Here is a 15,681-nt window from a genome sequence, read left to right as displayed (position 1 = left end):
ATTCTGCGAAGCAATGTGAACACTTCTGTTTCCCAGGCACAGAGAAGGTGCTAGCAGGGAATTCTCTGCCTGCTTTTCCCCAGTGCTCTGCAAGCTCTCCAGGACAACATAAAATCTGGGGCTCTGTGCTTTCTTTCGTTCTGAACAAGTGTTACTGTTTTCTGCACAAAAGCGATTCTGCGAAGCAATGTGAACACTTCTGTTTCCCAGGCACAGGGAAGGTGCTAGCAGGGAATTCTCTGCCTGCCTTTCCCCAGTGCTCTGCAAGCTCTCCAGGACAACATAAAATCTGGGGCTCTGTGCTTTCTTTCGTTCTGAACAAGTGTTACTGTTTTCTGCACAAAAGCGATTCTGCGAAGCAATGTGAACACTTCTGTTTCCCAGGCACAGAGAAGGTGCTAGCAGGGAATTCTCTGCCTGCTTTTCCCCAGTGCTCTGCAAGCTCTCCAGGACAACATAAAATCTGGGGCTCTGTGCTTTCTTTCGTTCTGAACAAGTGTTACTGTTTTCTGCACAAAAGCGATTCTGCGAAGCAATGTGAAGACTTCTGCTTCCCAGGCACAGAGAAGGTGCTAGCAGGGAATTCTCTGCCTGCCTTTCCCCAGTGCTCTGCAAGCTCTCCAGGACAACATAAAATCTGGGGCTCTGTGCTTTCTTTCGTTCTGAACAAGTGTTACTGTTTTCTGCACAAAAGCGATTCTGCGAAGCAATGTGAACACTTCTGCTTCCCAGGCACAGAGAAGGTGCTAGCAGGGAATTCTCTGCCTGCCTTTCCCCAGTGCTCTGCAAGCTCTCCAGGACAACATAGAATCTGGGGCTCTGTGCTTTCTTTTGTTCTGAACAAGTGTTAGTGTTTTCTGCACAAAAGCGATTCTGCGAAGCAATGTGAACACTTCTGTTTCCCAGGCACAGAGAAGGTGCTAGCAGGGAATTCTCTGCCTGCCTTTCCCCAGTGCTCTGCAAGCTCTCCAGGACAACAGCAAATCTGGGGCTCTGTGCTTTCTTTCGTTCTGAACAAGTGTTAGTGTTTTCTGCACAAAAGCGATTCTGCGAAGCAATGGGAACACTTCTGCTTCCCAGGCACAGAGAAGGTGCTAGCAGGGAATTGTCTGCCTGCCTTTCCCCAGTGCTCTGCAAGCTCTCCAGGACAACAGCAAATCTGGGGCTCTGTGCTTTCTTTCGTTCTGAACAAGTGTTACTGTTTTCTGCACAAAAGCGATTCTGCGAAGCAATGTGAACACTTCTTCTTCCCAGGCAGAGAGAAGGTGCTAGCAGGGAATTCTCTGCCTGCCTTTCCCCAGTGCTCTGCAAGCTCTCCAAGACAACATAAAATCTGGGGCTCTGTGCTTTCTTTCGTTCTGAACAAGTGTTACTGTTTTCTGCACAAAAGCGATTCTGCGAAGCAATGTGAAGACTTCTGTTTCCCAGGCACAGAGAAGGTGCTAGCAGGGAATTCTCTGCCTGCTTTTCCCCAGTGCTCTGCAAGCTCTCCAGGACAACATAAAATCTGGGGCTCTGTGCTTTCTTTCGTTCTGAACAAGTGTTATTGTTTTCTGCACAAAAGCGATTCTGCGAAGCAATGTGAAGACTTCTGCTTCCCAGGCACAGAGAAGGTGCTAGCAGGGAATTCTCTGCCTGCCTTTCCCCAGTGCTCTGCAAGCTCTCCAGGACAACATAAAATCTGGGGCTCTGTGCTTTCTTTCGTTCTGAACAAGTGTTACTGTTTTCTGCACAAAAGCGATTCTGCGAAGCAATGGGAACACTTCTGCTTCCCAGGCACAGAGAAGGTGCTAGCAGGGAATTCTCTGCCTGCCTTTCCCCAGTGCTCTGCAAGCTCTCCAGGACAACATAAAATCTGGGGCTCTGTGCTTTCTTTCGTTCTGAACAAGTGTTACTGTTTTCTGCACAAAAGCGATTCTGCGAAGCAATGTGAACACTTCTGCTTCCCAGGCACAGAGAAGGTGCTAGCAGGGAATTCTCTGCCTGCCTTTCCCCAGTGCTCTGCAAGCTCTCCAGGACAACATAAAATCTGGGGCTCTGTGCTTTCTTTCGTTCTGAACAAGTGTTACTGTTTTCTGCACAAAAGCGATTCTGCCAAGCAATGTGAACAGGCACAGAGAAGGTGCTAGCAGGGAATTCTCTGCCTGCCTTTCCCCAGTGCTCTGCAAGCTCTCCAGGACAACATAAAATCTGGGGCTCTGTGCTTTCTTTCGTTCTGAACAAGTGTTACTGTTTTCTGCACAAAAGCGATTCTGCGAAGCAATGTGAACACTTCTGCTTCCCAGGCACAGAGAAGGTGCTAGCAGGGAATTCTCTGCTTGCTTTTCCCCAGTGCTCTGCAAGCTCTCCAGGACAACATAAAATCTGGGGCTCTGTGCTTTCTTTCGTTCTGAACAAGTGTTACTGTTTTCTGCACAAAAGCGATTCTGCGAAGCAATGTGAACACTTCTGCTTCCCAGGCACAGAGAAGGTGCTAGCAGGGAATTCTCTGCCTGCCTTTCCCCAGTGCTCTGCAAGCTCTCCAGGACAACATAAAATCTGGGGCTCTGTGCTTTCTTTCGTTCTGAACAAGTGTTACTGTTTTCTGCACAAAAGCGATTCTGCAAAGCAATGTGAACACTTCTGTTTCCCAGGCACAGAGAAGGTGCTAGCAGGGAATTCTCTGCCTGCTTTTCCCCAGTGCTCTGCAAGCTCTCCAGGACAACATAAAATCTGGGGCTCTGTGCTTTCTTTCGTTCTGAACAAGTGTTACTGTTTTCTGCACAAAAGCGATTCTGCGAAGCAATGTGAAGACTTCTGCTTCCCAGGCACAGAGAAGGTGCTAGCAGGGAATTCTCTGCCTGCCTTTCCCCAGTGCTCTGCAAGCTCTCCAGGACAACATAAAATCTGGGGCTCTGTGCTTTCTTTCGTTCTGAACAAGTGTTACTGTTTTCTGCACAAAAGCGATTCTGCGAAGCAATGTGAACACTTCTGCTTCCCAGGCACAGAGAAGGTGCTAGCAGGGAATTCTCTGCCTGCCTTTCCCCAGTGCTCTGCAAGCTCTCCAGGACAACATAAAATCTGGGGCTCTGTGCTTTCTTTCGTTCTGAACAAGTATTACTGTTTTCTGCACAAAAGCGATTCTGCCAAGCAATGTGAACAGGCACAGAGAAGGTGCTAGCAGGGAATTCTCTGCCTGCCTTTCCCCAGTGCTCTGCAAGCTCTCCAGGACAACATAAAATCTGGGGCTCTGTGCTTTCTTTCGTTCTGAACAAGTGTTACTGGTTTCTGCACAAAAGCGATTCTGCGAAGCAATGGGAACACTTCTGCTTCCCAGGCACAGAGAAGGTGCTAGCAGGGAATTCTCTGCTTGCTTTTCCCCAGTGCTCTGCAAGCTCTCCAGGACAACATAAAATCTGGGGCTCTGTGCTTTCTTTCGTTCTGAACAAGTGTTATTGTTTTCTGCACAAAAGCGATTCTGCGAAGCAATGTGAACACTTCTGCTTCCCAGGCACAGAGAAGGTGCTAGCAGGGAATTCTCTGCCTGCCTTTCCCCAGTGCTCTGCAAGCTCTCCAGGACAACATAAAATCTGGGGCTCTGTGCTTTCTTTCGTTCTGAACAAGTGTTACTGTTTTCTGCACAAAAGCGATTCTGCGAAGCAATGTGAAGACTTCTGCTTCCCAGGCACAGAGAAGGTGCTAGCAGGGAATTCTCTGCCTGCCTTTCCCCAGTGCTCTGCAAGCTCTCCAGGACAACATAAAATCTGGGGCTCTGTGCTTTCTTTCGTTCTGAACAAGTGTTACTGTTTTCTGCACAAAAGCGATTCTGCGAAGCAATGTGAACACTTCTGCTTCCCAGGCACAGAGAAGGTGCTAGCAGGGAATTCTCTGCCTGCTTTTCCCCAGTGCTCTGCAAGCTCTCCAGGACAACATAAAATCTGGGGCTCTGTGCTTTCTTTCGTTCTGAACAAGTGTTACTGTTTTCTGCACAAAAGCGATTCTGCGAAGCAATGTGAACACTTCTGTTTCCCAGGCACAGGGAAGGTGCTAGCAGGGAATTCTCTGCCTGCCTTTCCCCAGTGCTCTGCAAGCTCTCCAGGACAACATAAAATCTGGGGCTCTGTGCTTTCTTTCGTTCTGAACAAGTGTTACTGTTTTCTGCACAAAAGCGATTCTGCGAAGCAATGTGAACACTTCTGTTTCCCAGGCACAGAGAAGGTGCTAGCAGGGAATTCTCTGCCTGCTTTTCCCCAGTGCTCTGCAAGCTCTCCAGGACAACATAAAATCTGGGGCTCTGTGCTTTCTTTCGTTCTGAACAAGTGTTACTGTTTTCTGCACAAAAGCGATTCTGCGAAGCAATGTGAAGACTTCTGCTTCCCAGGCACAGAGAAGGTGCTAGCAGGGAATTCTCTGCCTGCCTTTCCCCAGTGCTCTGCAAGCTCTCCAGGACAACATAAAATCTGGGGCTCTGTGCTTTCTTTCGTTCTGAACAAGTGTTACTGTTTTCTGCACAAAAGCGATTCTGCGAAGCAATGTGAACACTTCTGCTTCCCAGGCACAGAGAAGGTGCTAGCAGGGAATTCTCTGCCTGCCTTTCCCCAGTGCTCTGCAAGCTCTCCAGGACAACATAGAATCTGGGGCTCTGTGCTTTCTTTTGTTCTGAACAAGTGTTAGTGTTTTCTGCACAAAAGCGATTCTGCGAAGCAATGTGAACACTTCTGTTTCCCAGGCACAGAGAAGGTGCTAGCAGGGAATTCTCTGCCTGCCTTTCCCCAGTGCTCTGCAAGCTCTCCAGGACAACAGCAAATCTGGGGCTCTGTGCTTTCTTTCGTTCTGAACAAGTGTTACTGTTTTCTGCACAAAAGCGATTCTGCGAAGCAATGGGAACACTTCTGCTTCCCAGGCACAGAGAAGGTGCTAGCAGGGAATTCTCTGCCTGCCTTTCCCCAGTGCTCTGCAAGCTCTCCAGGACAACATAAAATCTGGGGCTCTGTGCTTTCTTTCGTTCTGAACAAGTGTTACTGTTTTCTGCACAAAAGCGATTCTGCGAAGCAATGTGAACACTTCTGCTTCCCAGGCACAGAGAAGGTGCTAGCAGGGAATTCTCTGCCTGCCTTTCCCCAGTGCTCTGCAAGCTCTCCAGGACAACATAAAATCTGGGGCTCTGTGCTTTCTTTCGTTCTGAACAAGTGTTACTGTTTTCTGCACAAAAGCGATTCTGCGAAGCAATGTGAACACTTCTGTTTCCCAGGCACAGAGAAGGTGCTAGCAGGTAATTCTCTGCCTGCTTTTCCCCAGTGCTCTGCAAGCTCTCCAGGACAACATAAAATCTGGGGCTCTGTGCTTTCTTTCGTTCTGAACAAGTGTTAGTGTTTTCTGCACAAAAGCGATTCTGCGAAGCAATGTGAAGACTTCTGCTTCCCAGGCACAGAGAAGGTGCTAGCAGGGAATTGTCTGCCTGCCTTTCCCCAGTGCTCTGCAAGCTCTCCAGGACAACAGCAAATCTGGGGCTCTGTGCTTTCTTTCGTTCTGAACAAGTGTTACTGTTTTCTGCACAAAAGCGATTCTGCGAAGCAATGTGAACACTTCTGTTTCCCAGGCACAGAGAAGGTGCTAGCAGGGAATTCTCTGCCTGCTTTTCCCCAGTGCTCTGCAAGCTCTCCAGGACAACATAAAATCTGGGGCTCTGTGCTTTCTTTCGTTCTGAACAAGTGTTATTGTTTTCTGCACAAAAGCGATTCTGCGAAGCAATGTGAAGACTTCTGCTTCCCAGGCACAGAGAAGGTGCTAGCAGGGAATTCTCTGCCTGCCTTTCCCCAGTGCTCTGCAAGCTCTCCAGGACAACATAAAATCTGGGGCTCTGTGCTTTCTTTCGTTCTGAACAAGTGTTACTGTTTTCTGCACAAAAGCGATTCTGCGAAGCAATGTGAACACTTCTGTTTCCCAGGCACAGAGAAGGTGCTAGCAGGTAATTCTCTGCCTGCTTTTCCCCAGTGCTCTGCAAGCTCTCCAGGACAACATAAAATCTGGGGCTCTGTGCTTTCTTTCGTTCTGAACAAGTGTTATTGTTTTCTGCACAAAAGCGATTCTGCGAAGCAATGTGAAGACTTCTGCTTCCCAGGCACAGAGAAGGTGCTAGCAGGGAATTCTCTGCCTGCCTTTCCCCAGTGCTCTGCAAGCTCTCCAGGACAACATAAAATCTGGGGCTCTGTGCTTTCTTTCGTTCTGAACAAGTGTTACTGTTTTCTGCACAAAAGCGATTCTGCGAAGCAATGTGAACACTTCTGTTTCCCAGGCACAGAGAAGGTGCTAGCAGGGAATTCTCTGCCTGCTTTTCCCCAGTGCTCTGTAAGCTCTCCAGTACAACATAAAATCTGGGGCTCTGTGCTTTCTTTCGTTCTGAACAAGTGTTACTGTTTTCTGCACAAAAGCGATTCTGCGAAGCAATGGGAACACTTCTGCTTCCCAGGCACAGAGAAGGTGCTAGCAGGGAATTCTCTGCCTGCCTTTCCCCAGTGCTCTGCAAGCTCTCCAGGACAACATAAAATCTGGGGCTCTGTGCTTTCTTTCGTTCTGAACAAGTGTTACTGTTTTCTGCACAAAAGCGATTCTGCGAAGCAATGCGAACACGTCTGTTTCCCAGGCACAGAGAAGGTGCTAGCAGGGAATTCTCTGCCTGCTTTTCCCCAGTGCTCTGCAAGCTCTCCAGGACAACATAAAATCTGGGGCTCTGTGCTTTCTTTCGTTCTGAACAAGTGTTACTGTTTTCTGCACAAAAGCGATTCTGCGAAGCAATGCGAACACTTCTGTTTCCCAGGCACAGAGAAGGTGCTAGCAGGGAATTCTCTGCCTGCTTTTCCCCAGTGCTCTGTAAGCTCTCCAGGACAACATAAAATCTGGGGCTCTGTGCTTTCTTTCGTTCTGAACAAGTGTTACTGTTTTCTGCACAAAAGCGATTCTGCGAAGCAATGTGAACACTTCTGCTTCCCAGGCACAGAGAAGGTGCTAGCAGGGAATTCTCTGCCTGCCTTTCCCCAGTGCTCTGCAAGCTCTCCAGGACAACATAAAATCTGGGGCTCTGTGCTTTCTTTCGTCTGAACAAGTGTTACTGTTTTCTGCACAAAAGCGATTCTGCGAAGCAATGTAAACAGGCACAGAGAAGGTGCTAGCAGGGAATTCTCTGCCTGCCTTTCCCCAGTGCTCTGCAAGCTCTCCAGGACAACATAAAATCTGGGGCTCTGTGCTTTCTTTCGTTCTGAACAAGTGTTACTGTTTTCTGCACAAAAGCGATTCTGCGAAGCAATGGGAACACTTCTGCTTCCCAGGCACAGAGAAGGTGCTAGCAGGGAATTCTCTGCCTGCTTTTCCCCAGTGCTCTGCAAGCTCTCCAGGACAACATAAAATCTGGGACTCTGTGCTTTCTTTCGTTCTGAACAAGTGTTATTGTTTTCTGCACAAAAGCGATTCTGCGAAGCAATGTGAAGACTTCTGCTTCCCAGGCACAGAGAAGGTGCTAGCAGGGAATTCTCTGCCTGCCTTTCCCCAGTGCTCTGCAAGCTCTCCAGGACAACATAAAATCTGGGGCTCTGTGCTTTCTTTCGTTCTGAACAAGTGTTAGTGTTTTCTGCACAAAAGCGATTCTGCGAAGCAATGGGAACACTTCTGCTTCCCAGGCACAGAGAAGGTGCTAGCAGGGAATTGTCTGCCTGCCTTTCCCCAGTGCTCTGCAAGCTCTCCAGCACAACATAAAATCTGGGGCTCTGTGCTTTCTTTCGTTCTGAACAAGTGTTACTGTTTTCTGCACAAAAGCGATTCTGCGAAGCAATGTGAAGACTTCTGCTTCCCAGGCACAGAGAAGGTGCTAGCAGGGAATTCTCTGCCTGCCTTTCCCCAGTGCTCTGCAAGCTCTCCAGGACAACATAAAATCTGGGGCTCTGTGCTTTCTTTCGTTCTGAACAAGTGTTACTGTTTTCTGCACAAAAGCGATTCTGCGAAGCAATGGGAACACTTCTGCTTCCCAGGCACAGAGAAGGTGCTAGCAGGGAATTCTCTGCCTGCTTTTCCCCAGTGCTGTGCAAGCTCTCCAGGACAACATAAAATCTGGGGCTCTGTGCTTTCTTTCGTTCTGAACAAGTGTTATTGTTTTCTGCACAAAAGCGATTCTGCGAAGCAATGTGAAGACTTCTGCTTCCCAGGCACAGAGAAGGTGCTAGCAGGGAATTCTCTGCCTGCCTTTCCCCAGTGCTCTGCAAGCTCTCCAGGACAACATAAAATCTGGGGCTCTGTGCTTTCTTTCGTTCTGAACAAGTGTTACTGTTTTCTGCACAAAAGCGATTCTGCGAAGCAACGTGAAGACTTCTGCTTCCCAGGCACAGAGAAGGTGCTAGCAGGGAATTCTCTGCCTGCCTTTCCCCAGTGCTCTGCAAGCTCTCCAGGACAACATAAAATCTGGGGCTCTGTGCTTTCTTTCGTTCTGAACAAGTGTTACTGTTTTCTGCACAAAAGCGATTCTGCGAAGCAATGTGAACACTTCTGTTTCCCAGGCACAGAGAAGGTGCTAGCAGGGAATTCTCTGCCTGCTTTTCCCCAGTGCTCTGCAAGCTCTCCAGGACAACATAAAATCTGGGGCTCTGTGCTTTCTTTCGTTCTGAACAAGTGTTATTGTTTTCTGCACAAAAGCGATTCTGCGAAGCAATGTGAAGACTTCTGCTTCCCAGGCACAGAGAAGGTGCTAGCAGGGAATTCTCTGCCTGCCTTTCCCCAGTGCTCTGCAAGCTCTCCAGCACAACATAAAATCTGGGGCTCTGTGCTTTCTTTCGTTCTGAACAAGTGTTACTGTTTTCTGCACAAAAGCGATTCTGCGAAGCAATGTGAACACTTCTGTTTCCCAGGCACAGAGAAGGTGCTAGCAGGGAATTCTCTGCCTGCTTTTCCCCAGTGCTCTGTAAGCTCTCCAGTACAACATAAAATCTGGGGCTCTGTGCTTTCTTTCGTTCTGAACAAGTGTTAGTGTTTTCTGCACAAAAGCGATTCTGCGAAGCAATGTGAACACTTCTGTTTCCCAGGCACAGAGAAGGTGCTAGCAGGGAATTCTCTGCCTGCCTTTCCCCAGTGCTCTGCAAGCTCTCCAGGACAACATAAAATATGGGGCTCTGTGCTTTCTTTCGTTCTGAACAAGTGTTACTGTTTTCTGCACAAAAGCGATTCTGCGAAGCAATGCGAACACTTCTGTTTCCCAGGCACAGAGAAGGTGCTAGCAGGGAATTCTCTGCCTGCTTTTCCCCAGTGCTCTGCAAGCTCTCCAGGACAACATAAAATCTGGGGCTCTGTGCTTTCTTTCGTTCTGAACAAGTGTTACTGTTTTCTGCACAAAAGCGATTCTGCGAAGCAATGCGAACACTTCTGTTTCCCAGGCACAGAGAAGGTGCTAGCAGGGAATTCTCTGCCTGCCTTTCCCCAGTGCTCTGCAAGCTCTCCAGGACAACATAAAATCTGGGGCTCTGTGCTTTCTTTCGTCTGAACAAGTGTTACTGTTTTCTGCACAAAAGCGATTCTGCGAAGCAATGTGAAGACTTCTGCTTCCCAGGCACAGAGAAGGTGCTAGCAGGGAATTCTCTGCCTGCTTTTCCCCAGTGCTCTGCAAGCTCTCCAGGACAACCTAAAATCTGGGGCTCTGTGCTTTCTTTTGTTCTGAACAAGTGTTACTGTTTTCTGCCAAAAGCGATACTGCTAAGAAATGTGAACACTTCTGTTTCCCAGGCACAGAGAAGGTGCTAGCAGGGAATTCTCTGCCTGCTTTTCCCCAGTGCTCTGCAAGCTCTCCAGGACAACATAAAATCTGGGGCTCTGTGCTTTCTTTCGTTTTGAACAAGTGTTATTGTTTTCTGCACAAAAGCGATTCTGCGAAGCAATGTGAAGACTTCTGCTTCCCAGGCACAGAGAAGGTGCTAGCAGGGAATTCTCTGCCTGCCTTTCCCCAGTGCTCTGCAAGCTCTCCAGGACAACATAAAATCTGGGGCTCTGTGCTTTCTTTCGTTCTGAACAAGTGTTACTGTTTTCTGCACAAAAGCGATTCTGCGAAGCAATGTGAAGACTTCTGCTTCCCAGGCACAGAGAAGGTGCTAGCAGGGAATTCTCTGCCTGCCTTTCCCCAGTGCTCTGCAAGCTCTCCAGGACAACATAAAATCTGGGGCTCTGTGCTTTCTTTCGTTCTGAACAAGTGTTACTGTTTTCTGCACAAAAGCGATTCTGCGAAGCAATGGGAACACTTCTGCTTCCCAGGCACAGAGAAGGTGCTAGCAGGGAATTCTCTGCCTGCCTTTCCCCAGTGCTCTGCAAGCTCTCCAGGACAACATAAAATCTGGGGCTCTGTGCTTTCTTTCGTTCTGAACAAGTGTTACTGTTTTCTGCACAAAAGCGATTCTGCGAAGCAATGTGAAGACTTCTGCTTCCCAGGCACAGAGAAGGTGCTAGCAGGGAATTCTCTGCCTGCTTTTCCCCAGTGCTCTGCAAGCTCTCCAGGACAACATAAAATCTGGGGCTCTGTGCTTTCTTTCGTTCTGAACAAGTGTTACTGTTTTCTGCACAAAAGCGATTCTGCGAAGCAATGTGAACACTTCTGCTTCCCAGGCACAGAGAAGGTGCTAGCAGGGAATTCTCTGCCTGCCTTTCCCCAGTGCTCTGCAAGCTCTCCAGGACAACATAAAATCTGGGGCTCTGTGCTTTCTTTCGTTCTGAACAAGTGTTACTGTTTTCTGCACAAAAGCGATTCTGCGAAGCAACGTGAAGACTTCTGCTTCCCAGGCACAGAGAAGGTGCTAGCAGGGAATTCTCTGCCTGCCTTTCCCCAGTGCTCTGCAAGCTCTCCAGGACAACATAAAATCTGGGGCTCTGTGCTTTCTTTCGTTCTGAACAAGTGTTACTGTTTTCTGCACAAAAGCGATTCTGCGAAGCAATGTGAACACTTCTGTTTCCCAGGCACAGAGAAGGTGCTAGCAGGGAATTCTCTGCCTGCCTTTCCCCAGTGCTCTGCAAGCTCTCCAGGACAACATAAAATCTGGGGCTCTGTGCTTTCTTTCGTCTGAACAAGTGTTACTGTTTTCTGCACAAAAGCGATTCTGCGAAGCAATGTGAACAGGCACAGAGAAGGTGCTAGCAGGGAATTCTCTGCCTGCCTTTCCCCAGTGCTCTGCAAGCTCTCCAGGACAACATAAAATCTGGGGCTCTGTGCTTTCTTTCGTTCTGAACAAGTGTTACTGTTTTCTGCACAAAAGCGATTCTGCGAAGCAATGGGAACACTTCTGCTTCCCAGGCACAGAGAAGGTGCTAGCAGGGAATTCTCTGCCTGCTTTTCCCCAGTGCTCTGCAAGCTCTCCAGGACAACATAAAATCTGGGGCTCTGTGCTTTCTTTCGTTCTGAACAAGTGTTATTGTTTTCTGCACAAAAGCGATTCTGCGAAGCAATGTGAAGACTTCTGCTTCCCAGGCACAGAGAAGGTGCTAGCAGGGAATTCTCTGCCTGCCTTTCCCCAGTGCTCTGCAAGCTCTCCAGGACAACATAAAATCTGGGGCTCTGTGCTTTCTTTCGTTCTGAACAAGTGTTACTGTTTTCTGCACAAAAGTGATTCTGCGAAGCAATGCGAACACTTCTGTTTCCCAGGCACAGAGAAGGTGCTAGCAGGGAATTCTCTGCCTGCCTTTCCCCAGTGCTCTGCAAGCTCTCCAGGACAACATAAAATCTGGGGCTCTGTGCTTTCTTTCGTCTGAACAAGTGTTACTGTTTTCTGCACAAAAGCGATTCTGCGAAGCAATGTGAAGACTTCTGCTTCCCAGGCAGAGAGAAGGTGCTAGCAGGGAATTCTCTGCCTGCTTTTCCCCAGTGCTCTGCAAGCTCTCCAGGACAACATAAAATCTGGGGCTCTGTGCTTTCTTTTGTTCTGAACAAGTGTTACTGTTTTCTGCCAAAAGCGATACTGCTAAGAAATGTGAACACTTCTGTTTCCCAGGCACAGAGAAGGTGCTAGCAGGGAATTCTCTGCCTGCTTTTCCCCAGTGCTCTGCAAGCTCTCCAGGACAACATAAAATCTGGGGCTCTGTGCTTTCTTTCGTTCTGAACAAGTGTTACTGTTTTCTGCACAAAAGCGATTCTGCGAAGCAATGTGAAGACTTCTGCTTCCCAGGCACAGAGAAGGTGCTAGCAGGGAATTCTCTGCCTGCTTTTCCCCAGTGCTCTGCAAGCTCTCCAGGACAACATAAAATCTGGGGCTCTGTGCTTTCTTTCGTTCTGAACAAGTGTTACTGTTTTCTGCACAAAAGCGATTCTGCGAAGCAATGTGAAGACTTCTGTTTCCCAGGCACAGAGAAGGTGCTAGCAGGGAATTCTCTGCCTGCCTTTCCCCAGTGCTCTGCAAGCTCTCCAGGACAACATAAAATCTGGGGCTCTGTGCTTTCTTTCGTCTGAACAAGTGTTACTGTTTTCTGCACAAAAGCGATTCTGCGAAGCAATGGGAACAGGCACAGAGAAGGTGCTAGCAGGGAATTCTCTGCCTGCCTTTCCCCAGTGCTCTGCAAGCTCTCCAGGACAACATAAAATCTGGGGCTCTGTGCTTTCTTTCGTTCTGAACAAGTGTTACTGTTTTCTGCACAAAAGCGATTCTGCGAAGCAATGTGAAGACTTCTGCTTCCCAGGCACAGAGAAGGTGCTAGCAGGGAATTCTCTGCCTGCTTTTCCCCAGTGCTCTGCAAGCTCTCCAGGACAACATAAAATCTGGGGCTCTGTGCTTTCTTTCGTTCTGAACAAGTGTTATTGTTTTCTGCACAAAAGCGATTCTGCGAAGCAATGTGAAGACTTCTGCTTCCCAGGCACAGAGAAGGTGCTAGCAGGGAATTCTCTGCCTGCCTTTCCCCAGTGCTCTGCAAGCTCTCCAGGACAACATAAAATCTGGGGCTCTGTGCTTTCTTTCGTTCTGAACAAGTGTTACTGTTTTCTGCACAAAAGCGATTCTGCGAAGCAATGGGAACACTTCTGCTTCCCAGGCACAGAGAAGGTGCTAGCAGGGAATTCTCTGCCTGCCTTTCCCCAGTGCTCTGCAAGCTCTCCAGCACAACATAAAATCTGGGGCTCTGTGCTTTCTTTCGTTCTGAACAAGTGTTACTGTTTTCTGCACAAAAGCGATTCTGCGAAGCAATGTGAAGACTTCTGCTTCCCAGGCACAGAGAAGGTGCTAGCAGGGAATTCTCTGCCTGCCTTTCCCCAGTGCTCTGCAAGCTCTCCAGGACAACATAAAATCTGGGGCTCTGTGCTTTCTTTCGTTCTGAACAAGTGTTACTGTTTTCTGCACAAAAGCGATTCTGCGAAGCAATGTGAACACTTCTGTTTCCCAGGCACAGAGAAGGTGCTAGCAGGGAATTCTCTGCCTGCTTTTCCCCAGTGCTCTGTAAGCTCTCCAGTACAACATAAAATCTGGGGCTCTGTGCTTTCTTTCGTTCTGAACAAGTGTTAGTGTTTTCTGCACAAAAGCGATTCTGCGAAGCAATGCGAACACTTCTGTTTCCCAGGCACAGAGAAGGTGCTAGCAGGGAATTCTCTGCCTGCTTTTCCCCAGTGCTCTGCAAGCTCTCCAGGACAACATAAAATCTGGGGCTCTGTGCTTTCTTTCGTACGGAACAAGTGTTACTGTTTTCTGCACAAAAGCGATTCTGCGAAGCAATGCGAACAGTTCTGTTTCCCAGGCACAGAGAAGGTGCTAGCAGGGAATTCTCTGCCTGCCTTTCCCCAGTGCTCTGCAAGCTCTCCAGGACAACATAAAATCTGGGGCTCTGTGCTTTCTTTCGTCTGAACAAGTGTTACTGTTTTCTGCACAAAAGCGATTCTGCGAAGCAATGTGAAGACTTCTGCTTCCCAGGCAGAGAGAAGGTGCTAGCAGGGAATTCTCTGCCTGCTTTTCCCCAGTGCTCTGCAAGCTCTCCAGTACAACATAAAATCTGGGGCTCTGTGCTTTCTTTTGTTCTGAACAAGTGTTACTGTTTTCTGCCAAAAGCGATACTGCTAAGAAATGTGAAGACTTCTGCTTCCCAGGCACAGAGAAGGTGCTAGCAGGGAATTCTCTGCCTGCCTTTCCCCAGTGCTCTGCAAGCTCTCCAGGACAACATAAAATCTGGGGCTCTGTGCTTTCTTTCCTTCTGAACAAGTGTTACTGTTTTCTGCACAAAAGCGATTCTGCGAAGCAATGGGAACACTTCTGTTTCCCAGGCACAGAGAAGGTGCTAGCAGGGAATTCTCTGCCTGCTTTTCCCCAGTGCTCTGCAAGCTCTCCAGGACAACATAAAATCTGGGGCTCTGTGCTTTCTTTCGTTCTGAACAAGTGTTACTGTTTTCTGCACAAAAGCGATTCTGCGAAGCAATGTGAACACTTCTGCTTCCCAGGCACAGAGAAGGTGCTAGCAGGGAATTCTCTGCCTGCCTTTCCCCAGTGCTCTGCAAGCTCTCCAGGACAACATAAAATCTGGGGCTCTGTGCTTTCTTTCGTCTGAACAAGTGTTACTGTTTTCTGCACAAAAGCGATTCTGCGAAGCAATGTGAACAGGCACAGAGAAGGTGCTAGCAGGGAATTCTCTGCCTGCCTTTCCCCAGTGCTCTGCAAGCTCTCCAGGACAACATAAAATCTGGGGCTCTGTGCTTTCTTTCGTTCTGAACAAGTGTTACTGTTTTCTGCACAAAAGCGATTCTGCGAAGCAATGGGAACACTTCTGCTTCCCAGGCACAGAGAAGGTGCTAGCAGGGAATTCTCTGCCTGCTTTTCCCCAGTGCTGTGCAAGCTCTCCAGGACAACATAAAATCTGGGGCTCTGTGCTTTCTTTCGTTCTGAACAAGTGTTATTGTTTTCTGCACAAAAGCGATTCTGCGAAGCAATGTGAAGACTTCTGCTTCCCAGGCACAGAGAAGGTGCTAGCAGGGAATTCTCTGCCTGCCTTTCCCCAGTGCTCTGCAAGCTCTCCAGGACAACATAAAATCTGGGGCTCTGTGCTTTCTTTCGTTCTGAACAAGTGTTACTGTTTTCTGCACAAAAGCGATTCTGCGAAGCAATGGGAACACTTCTGCTTCCCAGGCACAGAGAAGGTGCTAGCAGGGAATTCTCTGCCTGCCTTTCCCCAGTGCTCTGCAAGCTCTCCAGCACAACATAAAATCTGGGGCTCTGTGCTTTCTTTCGTTCTGAACAAGTGTTACTGTTTTCTGCACAAAAGCGATTCTGCGAAGCAATGTGAAGACTTCTGCTTCCCAGGCACAGAGAAGGTGCTAGCAGGGAATTCTCTGCCTGCCTTTCCCCAGTGCTCTGCAAGCTCTCCAGGACAACATAAAATCTGGGGCTCTGTGCTTTCTTTCGTTCTGAACAAATGTTACTGTTTTCTGCACAAAAGCGATTCTGCGAAGCAATGTGAACACTTCTGTTTCCCAGGCACAGAGAAGGTGCTAGCAGGGAATTCTCTGCCTGCTTTTCCCCAGTGCTCTGCAAGCTCTCCAGGACAACATAAAATCTGGGGCTCTGTGCTTTCTTTCGTTCTGAACAAGTGTTATTGTTTTCTGCACGAAAGCGATTCTGCGAAGCAATGTGAACACTTCTGCTTCCCAGGCACAGAGAAGGTGCTAGCAGGGAATTCTCTGCCTGCCTTTCCCCAGTGCTCTGCAAGCTCTCCAGGACAACA

Source organism: Strix uralensis, chromosome 14 (assembly GCF_047716275.1).
Source record: "Strix uralensis isolate ZFMK-TIS-50842 chromosome 14, bStrUra1, whole genome shotgun sequence".
NCBI lineage: Eukaryota > Metazoa > Chordata > Aves > Strigiformes > Strigidae > Strix > Strix uralensis.
This window is presented reverse-complemented; position numbering follows the sequence as displayed.